The following is a 15798-nucleotide window of genomic DNA, read 5'->3' as shown; positions in this document are numbered from 1 at the left end:
TGTAGAAGGAAAGACTTGCTTAATAAAATACTGGAGCCTGAAGGCACAGCAATGCAGGGAGTAGAAGTAACTAGAAGAGCTGACGAGAAAGAATCCCGCACCAAGAGAATGTATTCCAAACGAATGACGTTAATAAGTATGGGAAATGTACACTCAGCAGAATTCTATTTTTTAAAGCTAAAAAAAAAATCCAAAATTGAGAATTTTAAGCAGCAGTTGAGGAGGAGAAACCTAGCAATAATATAGACTTCACCAGTGTAGAAATTTGGGAACATTGTAAAAACTAGCATCATTCCTCTTGTTTGCCATTAGGAAAGTACCACAAGCCTTGACAGGTTTCAGTCCTTTTGAGATGTTATATGGTAGGCAGGCTCATGGATTATAAGAAACTGCCAGAGAAACTTAAAAAAGGAGAAAGCTCTAAAAGTAATCCAGACACAGCACTATACTAGCTTCCAACATTGGAAAAGCAGTTATACCCATAATATGGGAATGCCTGGAAAGAGTCAAGGCTACTCCAAAATGGGTGTACAAAAAAAAAATGGAAGGACCAGGGAGTTTAAAGCTGCAGACCGGGAATCAGTTTTGGTCCTATCTACAGAAAACAAATTTTTGACTAAATGACAGGATCCATTCACAATAGTAGAAAAAAAAATGATTCATATTATAAGGTTAAACAGGCTGGTAAAAGATGACCAGAACAAATATATTATATTAATATCATGAAAGCATGGAAAGAAGCAAAAACATTGTCAGGTTAGCAGAAGAGAATAAGAGATCTTTTAAAGAAAGACTATAATATCTATGCCTGCAATTCATGAAGACAACATGCTATCTAAACCATAAAAAAAGAAATAGAACTGGTGTTAGCAATTTGTGGGCCTCCAGCAAGTGTCAAGTTGGGGGACCCTCTAGGTGCTTTCAGTCTAAGTATCACCGTATCACTGCCACTCCTCCTAAGCAACGTGGTAGTTCATGCTGCAAACCTTTAGCAGTAGTACACATAGAATGACCACTAGCTTCAATGCTCTTATATTACAACAGGCTTATGTACCACACTATGCTGGCTCATCTCACAAAGGGATATTCACAGTTACTGTCATTTACTGCAACAATGATACATTTCAATAAATCTGTGTTCAGGGCTGAACTTAGGTGAAATTGCACCCTAGGCACTGCCTACTGTTTCAGCACCACCCCACACACACATCCTTCAGTGCTCCCCTATGTTCCCCCATCTTGTGCCCCCCATACCATGCACATTACTTCATTCTTCCATTCCTCACATTTTACCTTACTCTTCAGCTTTTTCAAGAAGCTATAACTTTCTATTTGCTTTGTATGCATTTTTAATTTTTTTACACAACCTTTTCATCTATTGATGGCTTAAATGGAAATTATGATTAAGAAAAAAAAAAATCATTGGGGTTCAGTTTTAGTTTTCCTTGCATCCGTTCAATACACCTTTCCTATCCAAGACACAGCAACAAGCACTATTTAGGAAATAACTCAATTAAGCAGGTGCTTCCAGAAGCTATAGAGGTTATAGATTCTCTGGGGTGTGTTTCAGAGCATTTTCCTAACCTTTTAATCCAAAAGTGACCTAATCAAAAATCAAGATTTAGAAAAGAAATTCAGTCTTATTTTTTTTCTTTCAACGAAGACCTAAGTAGTGCCCAAGGCTTAATGTTCAAACCTGTCAAAATAGGAGCTGACAATAAACTAACAAGACAATTGCTGGTAGGATACATAGGTCCAATCTGGGAATACAGCCTGCTTCCATAACCCCCCCAAAAGGCAGTCATTGCCTATGCATCCCTTTGGTGTTAGACTGGGATGAAAGTAAAGGTTCAAACTGCCACAGTCATGTATTTCAAGTGACTGCTGACAGACATAGCATGCCTCCTCAATCCTAACCGCCAAAGGCAGCCATGTGCCTGATGTGTGATTGTGAGGAAAGTGAAAAAATATAATGATTACAGTAATGTATTCTACTTTGCTGCTCTTAGACAGTTCACTGCCTCTACACAAGTTATAGTATCCTTGTTTGCACACCCCTGAGGTCTGTGAGAAAAGTAAACAAAACTATGACTACACTGTCCCAGCCCAAACACAAGCTATAATGACCTCCTGTACACACCTATAAGGTTTGACTGTGATGAAAATTAAAGTAGTAATAGCCACACAATCCCCAGCACCCCTATGATGTACATCAACTTTATGTTAACATAAATGTCAGCAGGGCTGGTTTTAGAATGAGTGTGGTTAAGAGATGAAACCATTATCAGCTTTATCCTAAAAGGATCGTATCACAGCCTTGTTCACATTAAAAAGTGTAATGAGAAAATCGAACACACCTTTTTTCCTCATTTCCTTGACCAAAAACAGCTTTTGTGGGGCTCCTACACAATCAAGGATGATTAAGGGTGCCTCGCTGTATCCATTTATATAGTCTGAGGAGCTGGGGGCCACTAGACTCCTAGAATATTTAAATGTCTGAATGTTTTCATGCCTTATTTTTGAAAAATAATTACTTGTTAGCTGCATTTTTTACCCATGCCCAGAAGAATAATGTATTGTTTCAGCATTATTGGGTGTGTGCACGGATAAAAATCTATCACACACACACACACACACACACACACACACACACACACACACACACACACACACACACACACACACACACACACACACACGCACACACACGCACACATAAGCCATAGCAGTACTAGTCTTGGACTTATTTCAGCAAATTGCAATACATTGTGGAACACTGGTACTGCCACACCAGATCAGTGACTACTGTTTAGCAGTTATCAAACAGCAGTAAGGGTAAGTCACTTTTATTTATTTATCTCATTGAGGGGTAATGCATACCTGTCCCTGTCCCTGATTTCAGAGACCTTCTCTGATTTTACCTCATAATTGTTGTCCTTCGTAAAATTTTTGATTTGCTGGTAAATTATTCAGGATTACAGACAGTCAATAAATTTAGACATCAGAGTTTTATACTTCTTATTGTCCAAAAAAATGCATGTTGATGTAAAAGGTATTATTCTATTAACTTTTTAAGTGAATAAGAGTAATATTTAAAACTTGTTCATGTTTTTTTATTTTTTATTCTGCTATTATGTTTGGCACTGTGCAGAATTCTTCAGCAAAGAAGTTGAATGTTATAGTATTTGATGTTCTGCCAGTATTTATAAAACTCCTTGAAAACCATCCTTGAAGATTAGAAACTTCAGCTCATCTTAAAATCCAAGATGTGCACTGAGAATGGTCACTCTGGGCTGCTTAGTGATCTGTCTAGTGTTGACTTTTCTCATGTTTATTATCAGCTTTATCCTAAAAGTGTCACATCACAGTCTTGTTAAGATAACAGGGCACAATCAGGAAATCAGTACATTTTTTCTCCTCATCTTTCCATAACTAGCAGCAACCTCTGTGGGACCCCCTTGCTCAGTTAAGGGTGATCCTGCAGACATGAGTGTTGTAAGTACCTAAAGCTGGCCATTTCGTTAATTTTAGTGGATAGTGTCCACCAGCAGGATTTAACTAAGCTAGGGGTACAATGTCAGTGGTAAATTATTTAATAGAATTGTAAAGCCTCTTACTTGATAAACACTGTTACTATAACCAGAATATCTTTAAATTTTAAAGGAGATATAAGTAAGAGTTATTATTCCTCACCTGGTTTAGTAAGTATACAGGATTGTTGCACTAGCATTTGTTGGTTCCAGTATTGAAAATCTGGGTTCTATTTTTCATCAATAGCTTGTCCACGTGCAGAACTTCCCAACATGAAGATCCTCCATAAGGTTAGCCAATACTTTTATTCATCTTAGGAGGACAGTGTGTTCAGTGCCTGTAGTTGCCTCTCCATGTGTCGATAGGCCTTTCATAGTAAATATCAATGCATCACAGACAGGCCTAAAGCAGGGAAAAACATCTGGTATGTTTGTTTGAGTTGAAAATTGAGTTGAGGAGAAACCTGGTATTCCACAATTTAGAGAAAATGCTTGGCAATCAAGTGGACACTATTTTCATTTAAGTATTACCTTCTTGGTTGAAAATTTAAACTGGTTACAAACCATGACCTGCTATTATTGCTGAATAGGCCACAGAATGGCAACTGAAAACTACAGAGCTGGGCAGTTTTCTTGTAAACTTTTAGACTACAGTAAAACAAAGATTACTTACTTGACCCACCATGATGCAGCTGGCCTGTCAAGGCCTCATAGTCCTTTTATTGGACCTGAAACTGAAGGTTTAAAGATGGTGTGGTTACTGTAACATAGGGTGGTGTCAGAATTGTGTATAAAATGGTGTAAATACTTGTAAATAGGAGAGTTGTCAAAGAAGGGAGATATTGTTTAGTATTAGGTTGAGAGGATCCCTGCATGATTCAATGATTAAAATCAATTATTGAATTCAATGGTGTTAAAGACAGGGCTGTATCCATAACAAACTAGGGAAGTTATCCTTTCACAGAGGAGAAATGATAGCCTGGAACACTGATTCTAGATGTCACATTGCAGCAAGGAAGAATTGTTGCAGACTATTCAGGAGACACTCGACAGAAGATCTCTGATGCTATAGACTTTGATTTCTGTGAAAGCAGAAAGGAATTATTGGACTATTGTGGAAGTAACTATTATCCTGTATGAGGGGCCTCTGGGATTTTTGAAAATAAAAGCTGTGCTGTATATATTTTTTTCCTTTTGTTCAAAAAGTTATTTTCATACACATGGCTGCACAAAAAGAGTCTATACCACCACCTTATGTTTTATCAGGAAACAAAAAATACTCATTTTTGATAATCCCTGGACTCTCAGGGCATTATATGTTCATAGTTTCACAGGTGATTTCTAGGCGAATGGCACAATAATACCCAGGATATGACAATATTTTATCTTAATTCCCCAGATATGAGATGGGGTAGTATCAGGCTAGTGGGTCTTTGGGTGTTGGAGCCCTGAGTCATTTTACAGACTGCCTCTGTCCATATCGGATGAAGTAAAATTTTATACAGATGCAGAACCTTCCATCAAAGTGGCTGTTTCATCGAGTGTGAAAAAGCTGGTACAATTGATTGAAAATCATCTTATCGAACAGTACTAGCCTTTGCACCATGAAGTAGCAAAACAGTGGTGATTGGGGCATATGACCTTTCCCCACTGTAGTGCGATCTCAGAATTGGTACATATAATTAGCAGGGGGGGGGTGTGGGAAGCACAACTGAGTGTTTTTGTTTTGATCATTTGTTACAAATACATTATACATGCATCTGGAGCATTTCTCCCTGGGCTTCCACTAAAAATTGGCTTTGTTCCAAGTCGGACTTTCTCAGTTAACAAATGTTAAATAAATGAATAATGTTTTGTGTACTTTGTAGGTTGGTGAAGTTAGTGTCAACATTTCTGCATATTGATGAATAGTTACAACTATATGTGTGTGTGTGTGTGTGTGTGTGTGTGTGTGTGTGTGTGTGTGTGTGTGTGTGTGTGTGTGTCTGTGTGTGTAGATGTTTGTGTGTGTATAAATTATATATACACATCCATTCATATATCCATTCATATATCTATACATATGTCTGAGTACATAATTAAAATCTGAAATAGTTTTTCCTTATGGTTACTCTTAGTCGTACTACAAGAAAATCAAAGTATGTGGTTTGTTTTCAGCATATGCTACTAGTGATCTAGTACTCTGTTCCAAAACTGAGCTGACAGTTGCAGACTTGTGCTTTGCTTAAATGGAGCATGTCCTGCATTCTATGTTCTAGAGTGCTATGCATGTCACATGCCATATATTTATAGCTTGACCTCTGTACTGCATTGAACACTCAGTTTCTAAGTGACCTAACTGCAGAACATATGAAAACTCTGCATCACAAAATGATTACCACATCATAATAACATTTTTAATAATCTGCTGCAGTTTTGCAGAAAAGCTACAAGATCCATTTTTTGATGGACTTAAAAGCAAAAAGTGTCAAATTGTATTTTGTTTGTTCATATATTATTTATTTACTATAGCTAAGTAAATTGAACCTTTTTAACGTGATACTCAGGTGAGCTGTGTTATCTACTTACCTTCTCTGCAAAACAGCCATTTTAGTAACAGAAGCACATACAATATGGTGTCATATGAGGACAAAAAGGGGCCGGTTTTGACCTTTCCCCTGCTTAGTAAATAAATCACAGTCTTGTTTGATTTTGTCTTCTTTTGCAGTGCTGTATTTGTCTGGGTGCACTCATTTTATTATTGAGACATTTTTAAAAATTGCTTCAAGCATCACTTCTGTTTTTCATGGATTTCATGTTACAGTTCATTGAAACACTTAATATGTTACTCTTTCATTTGCGGGCATTGTTAAATACAAGAGAAACATTAAAGTGGTTTTGGGTGAGAGTTATTCAATTTACAATTTGTGCTGTGTTATTTAAAATATATATTAGGAAGTTAATCTGAAAAAGAAAGGTAAGTCAGGATAGATGAGGTAACATCCACCACAGTGAGGGTGGATTATAGTTTATATTTAAAAAGGATGTAGTCAGGTATGGCTACAAGTCTGTTTGTATGTGTGCACGCGCAAGTGTGTGTGTGTAACTCTCTGTTACACATAGGAAGTTGGTTGCATATTATTCTACCTTCATACCACAAAGCAGAACTTTGGCAAACTTTCAGTAAATTGAGACTGTTTTCAATTCCTACACTGATTTTACATGTTTTGCTGTAGTTTAGAAACATTTCCACGGGACGTGTGTCTCGTTCCTTTCCATGAAGCAGTACTTTTACAAATCATCCTTTATATCTTTTGAGTCTCGTATTACACCTTGCTTCATTGTATACATGGCAAATACTGAGTATGAAGAATTCCATTCCTAAAAAATGGAGCTCCTCAGTAATATTCAGTTGAAGCAAATCTGAAATGCAAGTAGAACTTCCTTTCACTAAATTCCTGCCATGCTGAAATCCAGCCTTTTGTTTCACAGTGTCTGTTTTTTATAACTTGTTGCTTTCTAGTACCTTATTTATTCCCTTTAGGTATCTGAAGCTCCGTGTTATGGCATGTCTTCTACTATACACTTAAAAAGTTCCTTCAGTCTCTCCTCACATAACCTTGGTAGAGGCTTTACATTGTCACTGCAACTATTCCCAGTATTGTTTCTGTTTGTCTTTCAGGACAAGGGTGTAGCCAGGAATACTTTGTGTACTCAACACAGTACGTTTTCTTCTGAGAACATCTTAGAAATCTTATTGCTTGTTTGTAGAGGACAGAAGATGGTTAATAATAAAAAGTGAGTCTATGGAGAAACAGCTGAAAATGTGTATAACCAGGTTACATGTAGACACGCACACACACACACACACACACACACACACACACACACAGTACATATGTACATATATATATATATATATATATATATATATATATATATATATATATATATATATATATACATATATATTTGTTACATTCACAGTTTTGGACATTTTGTTTGCATTCCTTTTCAGGAGAAGCAACCTTGCATAATAGATTCCTTTTTTCAGGAGAAGCAACCTTGCATAATAGATTCCTTTTTTCAGGAGAAGCAACCTTGCATAACTTGCAGTATTTGATATGAGGTCTCACCAGTGAAGCAGAATTCTACTGTTGTCTGAGGATCATACAACCACACACACATACTAATGTAAGCATGGCTGCCTCCCTGCACGTCAGCTTTTGAAGTTTTGTCTAAATTGCATGTAATCATTTTAGGCTGTAATACCAAAAGATGCCACAAGAGGAAGAATAGTTAGCCATGGAAGCACGCTGAAGATTTTTTTATTTTTAATTCTGATGATATTAAGCTTACAGACCATTGAACCATGAAAGAAGCAGGCTATAACCCTGTATTCTGGTATGATGGACAAGATGAAGGAAAAAAAGCTGCAGGAAAAAAAAGTATACTGCAGGTAATTATTAGTGACAGGGTTGACAAGTCAACATGCTGGTTTCTTACAGTTCTCAAGTTATGGTGGTAACTAGCAGAATGCAAATTAAGAAGGAGTGGGCACAAAGCAGAAAATATTCTATAGCTTTTTATTACACATTGCATGGAACTTTGATTTATTATGACTTATTCTAACGCTGGTGTCTTTTGTATACTGGATATTGGCTATTTGTGAAACTGTGCATACAAGAAAAACTAATATGCAGTAAAAGCATGACTGCACTTAATATTCTTGCCGTCATTGTAAAGTTCATCAAGGCATGCATGTGTGAATGTAACAAACAAAGTTTTCCTGTCAGGGTCTCTGCAGTAAAAGATCAGAGCAGTTAACAAAGTGAGTACAATAAGTACAGAAATTGCATGTTTCTGCAGAATGTTAGCAACTAGTTATATTAGGTAGAAAATGCATTTTTTCAGCTGTAGTTAAAAAGCAGTTTAAATTCACTAACCAGAAGTATCCAGTGTCTGATGTTAAAATAAATACAAATAGCAGAGTGAATGACATATAACATCATTGGTGTGTTGTGTACTTAACAAGCAAACAACAGCAGACAAATGGCTACAGTAAGAAACGAAGTTTCATATTCCAACATCACCTTGATATTACAACTGTGTGTGAGTGTGTGTGTGTGTGTGTCCTTATTACTGTCTGTAGTATGAAAGAAAGGAAGAGAAATAAATAAAGAAAACATTTATCATCAAAATACTGTAGTTTTAGAGCAGCCCACATATGACGCAGTGTGCCTAAGGCACTTGCTGTAACTTGGGACCTTTATTGACAAGGTTTATACATTTCAACCTTCGCTGTTTTGCTGTGCTACAGTTCTCCTGTAGAAGTATTGTTAGGTCATTTCATGTAATCACACCCATATTTATACTTTTTAGCATTTATTTACTGTGACAGAGCCACTGAAATATTGAACTTACTAGTTAGAATTTTAACTACACTTTAATTGATAATCATATATACACAGGACGTTGACACTTCATGCAGCAGGAGGGTGAGGCAGTCTTATAGCTAAATAGTATTCAGAAGGAAATGGTAAAACCCATACTAGTTATTTGCGGTTACAGAAATAATGGATAAACATGATGGGAAAGTGATAAAATAATGAGTATGTTGTTTTTTTCTGTAACTACCAGAAATAATAGAGATTTTTGTTACTTTGTCAGTTACTACAAGTAATCTGTTATGCATGCAGGTTTTATACCAGTAATCTAGGAGCGGGTATCACTTTTTGTAATGCACAGTATATAACAGTACAGTCTGCTGTTATGGGATATCTGTTTCTTTCATGATTATACTGAGGTGAAATATGCATAGGAATTTAAAATAAACTTACACCTGCAAAGTACTTGTCTGTATTACTTTAAGGCTAGAGAGTATGTTAATGTAATAATGTCGCTCTTTCATAGCATTGTGTGTTGTTTTACTCACAATGGCAAAGTGTTGGTGAGTAAATAAACCCCTGGATTCATGAAGCTCAGCACAAGGCCGGTGTAAGGCCTGCACCGGCCGTGTGGCATATAAATGGTGTAGTAGCACCATATGCATATTAATGAAGGTGCGCCGCCACCACATCCACGTGCATAGGACACGTGCGCGAGTGCATGGGGTGTTACTAAGCTGCGCCCGGAGGCATGTCAATGTCGGCTGGCGATGAGCAACCTAAACTGCTGAATATTATAGCCTGCCTGCAATAGTAATCGCACCTATCAGTGTCCGTGGATAATGAAATGTATGCAAAGCATGCAAGACAGTTCCCGGCCACACAAAATGGAGAACCAAACAGAAATGCACGCAACACAATATGAGTTTCCATCCATGGAACAAATGATATTTAAAATCATGTGTCCGTAATGTACTGCACTGTCAGTAGTTATACCCAGTGGAAGTGAAGCGCATCATGTCAGCGCGCCGCCAATACACACATCTAGCCCCATGGGTATGGTCACCAGCAGTCCCACAGTGGTAGTGATAGTACACAGCAGTGCAGTTGTGGCTATATAACAACTGTAAAGAAACCTGACAGTCCAAATTGTATACCAAACACACACAAACATATGTATATTAAAATGTGCTATACACATGAACAGGAACGTAACCGTCACATACACATAGGATGCCATATGCGGAACCAGGATATCCAAAAGCAGAACCCATGCATGCAAATGCAATACACAACAACCCCTGTATAGCACATAACCCACACCCATATCCGAATGTCCACCAAATCCAGCTACCAGCCTTGCGCAGCCATACACCTACACATAGCGAGTATTCCCCATATGTAGTAGGAAGTATCGTCCTAGGCAGTGTCAGGATTGCAAATATGTATCCCACATTTGTAAACATCCCATCACAGGTACATAAATCCAAATGCCCGCGCATTCATGTTTCGGCAAAATGTGTGTACATCCCGCATGGGATAAGTAACCTGTTGAAACCTCAGAGTTGTTTACACGCCACGGTGTCCATTACTGTACACATCTGGACAAAACATGTATGTGTAGTCATGGTACTGTTCAGTTTCTACACAGATATGCAAAACATACTACGCAGGATGGAACAGCTGTCCACCATGCAGGTCACCCCACTAGGGTTGCCACCTGTTCAGATGGCCAAGGTGGGACATCCCTTGTAGAAATGTGAGAATTTGCAGGATAAAACATACCCCCGGCCAGTGCAAAGGACAGAATTACACTTGAATGCCAAGATAAAAGCTTATTCCATAGCATTTGAATAGCTTATGCTATCCCAAATAATAGTTATGTGTACCAGATACAAAATACCTGTATCATGCAACTAGTAAAGAAAATAAGAAATATATTATTGTCTTAAAATCACAGGACATTTGCCATGTCTTAGGTGTCGTTGCAGGACACAACTGTCCAAAGTGGGACCTCCCCTCACAAAGAGGAACAAGTGGTAACCCTACTCCCCACTGAATTATTGACAGTATATATTCAACTCAATCACATACCAACACCACCTCTCAACCTATTACAGCAATAAAATCTGGACAAAGCCTAAAAAGATAGGTGGACAAATAGGGACAGATGTAATTACTGCTCTCACAAACTTCGAAAGTTCACAGAATAGTATGTACATAAGCATGAAATGTTGTGAAGGATGTGGGGTAGTCCCCAGTATTACAGAGGTCCGTACATTTATACTGTAACAAACCGTCACATATGTTGACTGTACTACTGCATACCTGTAGTTAATTCATAGTTAAGTCATGTGCAAAATAATAATCCTCGTAAGAATGAATACAGGAAATAGTCAAATGTGAATGGGAACACCACTCACCGTGGATTATGTATTGTAACTACCCCCATCCATATTATGTATTGCCAACATTAAGCTGCTGAAAGGTGCCCAAACACCTGTGTCTGTAAACACAGATAAAATGTTTAAAATGGACAAACCCTGTCCATGTGCTTTGTCTGACATTTGAACACGGTCAGGGCAGTTCCGTTCACCAGGCGGACAAGCCTAAACCCAGATCACCACATGAACACTCTGACAATTAAAGACTTGTATGTGTCAGGACTATAAGCCTTGGGGTTCTGAATATCCCTGCAATGATGAAATATGCAGTTTGGGTCCAGAGCAGTAGGGAATAGGGAATGTGTAACATGTAGTACCGCATTTTTCCCAGCAGGAGAATGGATGCCTGTGTCATAATTGAAGCGGTGAGGCATATGTTAATGTAGCTATGTACTATGGGTATGCATATAAATGAGTCAGAACACCAAACGTATAGTGGTTACAGCATCCGGCCAATGTGAATGCAGTCCCGGTTCAACTACGACTACAGCACATATAATGTTAAAGTGTAATGAATGTGTCTGTGCTGTACAGACATTTAAATATGTAAAGGTGAACGTGTGTTCCGCATATGTCCGTTAACCGGATTACAGATATTTTACTGGTACTGTCACAAGTAATAAAGCCCATGTAAGCACAAAGACTTAGTAAACATATGTAACCCACAATAAGGATATGCATGTGCGCCTGCGCGTAACCCACAATAAGGAAATGCAAGTGCGCCTGTGCGTGTATAATCCGCTCACAGCATAGCAAATGAATGCTGGCTTCTACACGTAATGTCTATATATGGATATATACATTTGTGTATAGATATATATATCCACAGACTTAAACTAAATAAATATATGAAATAAAGAATGTACAGACATATATATATATATATATATATATATATATATATATATATATACATACATACATATATATATATATATATATATATATATATATATATATACACTCAAACACATACAACATCAATTGATATATACCTAACAAACATATAAACAAATGTCCTCGTAGATATAACACATGTACATAAATAGGTCACACCATAGCTAGTATGGATACACATAACAGACATGCAATTAAGGTAAATACACTGCTGCTCTCAAAACTACTGCCCGGAAAGTATCAGTGTGCCAGATCTGTAAGTCCTACTCTTTAAACATGGATATAGGTGTCCTTTGCAGGACTCCAAAAATAGTGAATCTATAAATGCACTGTCCTGTAATGATTGCTGCAAAGAAGTGTCATCCGCAACTACAATATAGCTGTACATGCAACAGTAGCTTGTGCAAGTGTAATAACACATGGGTTTACAGAATGTAAGACATATGTACCGACATGCGGAGAGTGGATAGTGCTTAGAAGTGTCATCATAATTTATTATCGCTCATATTAAATATGTGTTATGACTACTGTGGAGGGGTGTCAGGTCTGGGAATCATGGGTATGCAATAATGGGCCTAGGTGCCTAGGTGTTGGTTGGCACAGATTTATGAGGTCTGCCCCATGGGAGTGATTAATATACCTATGTGGGTATAGCAGACGCCTCTAACTTCCTAAAATGAAGAACCCATCTACTGGATATCATGTAAACTATTGGGGGAAGACGTAGGGAGTTATATTAGTGTCGTGTAAGCGATTATCATGGACGTACATGCGTACGAATAAGATGGTAACCATACCTCTCAATCAGAATAAGACATCTGGACAAAGGCATTTTAAAATAAGTACAAATAGGGAATATCTCAAATATTCCTCTTACAAAGTCAGAATGTGGATAGAATAATGGATCAGTCAATAGTATGAATGTTTTGAGGGTTATTAATTGTAAACAACAAATGTCTGTCATTATTGTCTAACCCCACAGTCCCAAATGACTTCCCACTAAATTACCAGAAAGGCACAATATTATTAAAAAAGGAACAAAATCAGACGTCTAAGTTTGGGACATTTACCCAAGATATGTACAGTTGAGAGGTATGAAGGTAACCCTGACCTAAATAAATATACAGAACTAGTGCGATTAGGTAGACAGGTGTGAAGAAAGACGTGATGACAAATGACAAAACATGTATAAGTTAAAAGCATGTACCTCGACAAATCTGGATGAATACTAATGCCCTGTGATAGTCAATGTGGAAGGTTAATAGAAACAACATAAATGTGTCCCTCAGGGTGCTATGCAGTGTCCCCGAGACAGTATTCAGTCTCCCACACACGCATGTGAGTTCTGCCACTGATGGAAAGCGCAAATACCGGCGAACACATAAGGTAGATGATAGCAGAATATGTTTTGATCAGCACCTGTTGGCTTTTGTGAGGAACACAACACTCTGGGCGGGTGTGTCCTACAAAAGGAATGTAATGGCATCTGGCCTGGGATTTCTCCATATATTGTGTGTAGTGGTGTAATAAAATGACATATCTTGTATCAGAAACAGATACATGTTATAGGAAACAGTATCATTGACTATACCACTACAAGACAAATCTGAAGGTATGAAAAGTGCTGAAGTAGTCAGTTTAGTATTGACCGCAGGTATGTGTGGACTTGCCAAATGTCACAGCTGTACATATAGTTCCTATAGGGCTGTCACCTCTGCAAATGATGAAAGTGGGAGGTGCTCTGTAGAAATGACAGACGTAGCAGGTCAAAACATACCTACAGCCATACTTACTCCACAAATAGACATATTAGCACACAACAAAGCTTAGGCCAGGATTCACAAAGCTTTGGTCGGTGTACGAGTAGAGTAAGAGTAGAGCAAGGCAAGATGTCCGCCGAGCTATTCAGCAATATCCTGTAGGGGGCGTGTAACACAGCCCCTCAAATGAACGTTGCACGGACAATGTTAGGATATGCAAATGACCCCATTTGTAGGTGAAAGCTATGCAAATGATGTAAAATATGTGATACATGAAACAGTAAGCTGTCCGTGCAAGAGTAGAGGTATGTGCAGAAATGTACATGGATGTTAACCGAATAACGTTCTGCAAGTAGCTAAATGGAGCAATGTCATCTGCAAATAAAGGATGGTTTAGTTGAAGAAGCATGCCAATGGCCAAATATAAGGCCAGTGGCATGTATTCCCATTGGAAATTAATAAAACTCTAGTTGTCCTCCCCCGATCTCCGAGTACGCGCTGTGCATACAAAACAAGACAGATATGTAAAATATACATACAAATTGTAATGTCAGTTAAAAGTTATTGTGTCATGCAAGTGAATGGCAAGCTGAAGACAACATGGCTACTGAGTAGTGGTTGCTATGTGTGGAAGCGCGCACTCAGAGATGTAACCAAGCTGCAGTATGCAATCCTGTGCAATTGAGGCTGAGGATAGTGAAGCACAATTTGTCATGCCATATGGGCCAAGCATCTACAGTGTAAGAGTATGTGAAGAGGACTATCAGCGTAGAAGATAGGTGACATCATGAGTGTGTATGTATAAAATACTGTAATCTTATTGAAGCAGTGTGTCACATGTCTGCTGTCAGTGACTCATCAGTGGAAGAGGCGTGTTATGATTTATCCTAGGTAAAGTCAGTAAACTGACGGTGTACGCCATGGATATCACTGAAGTTCCTTGCAAACCTGGTGAAGTGTGTTTGCACCCGTGCAAGCCTGTAAGCCCGAGTAAGCATGTGTGCATGTGTGTCAGCCTGTGTGCGCGACTTGAAGAACGAGTAAGCTACTGTAAGATTGTTGAAGCCCGTGTAATGTTGTGTAAGCTAGTGTAAGTGTTTGTATGCATGTATAAGCCTGTGTGCGCAAGTGGAAGTGGATATGCACTTCACTGTGCTCCTATGCACGGCGCCGCTCACTGTGGACACAAACAGTGAAAAGGAAGGTAAACAAATAGCAGTAAGTTAACCAAGGAGAACTACCACAGCTAGCAGGTGAAAAAAATCAGACTGAGTATATTACACAGCCAGTACAGTAGGCCAGCACAGCACAGCACGTACAACTCTACAAACAGTAGTCCACCATGTTATTCTCAGACACACTGCAACACTGTAGTATACTAAGAGAAGTGCAAACTGTAAAAGCTTAACTGAGACAATATAATGTTAGGGGCTGCCATTGCTGTTATACGTCAACATATGCAACATGTGGAGGGTTGTGCCAATGTGAATGCTGCTCAGCATCACACAGTGAGTAGACGGAGAGGAGTGTGCAGGCACAGGGTAAACTACCAGGGGCTACATGAGCTGGAGATAGTAGAGCGCTATAGAGTGGACAGAGACCTCCTGCAGAAGATTGTGGATCTATGCAGGCCATGTCTCACACACAGACCCAACAGAGGGAAACCTATCCCAGTGGAAACCAAGGTATGTGTTGCCCTAAGGATACCAGCAACAGGTACCTTCCAGAGATCAACTGGTGATATGATGTGGATTTTACAAACATCAGCATCCAGGGTACTGCACCAGGTCATGAATGCCAT

This window comes from Protopterus annectens, chromosome 6.part0 (assembly GCF_019279795.1).
Source record: "Protopterus annectens isolate FY-2018-M chromosome 6.part0, PAN1.0, whole genome shotgun sequence".
Classification (NCBI taxonomy): domain Eukaryota; kingdom Metazoa; phylum Chordata; order Ceratodontiformes; family Protopteridae; genus Protopterus; species Protopterus annectens.
This window is presented reverse-complemented; position numbering follows the sequence as displayed.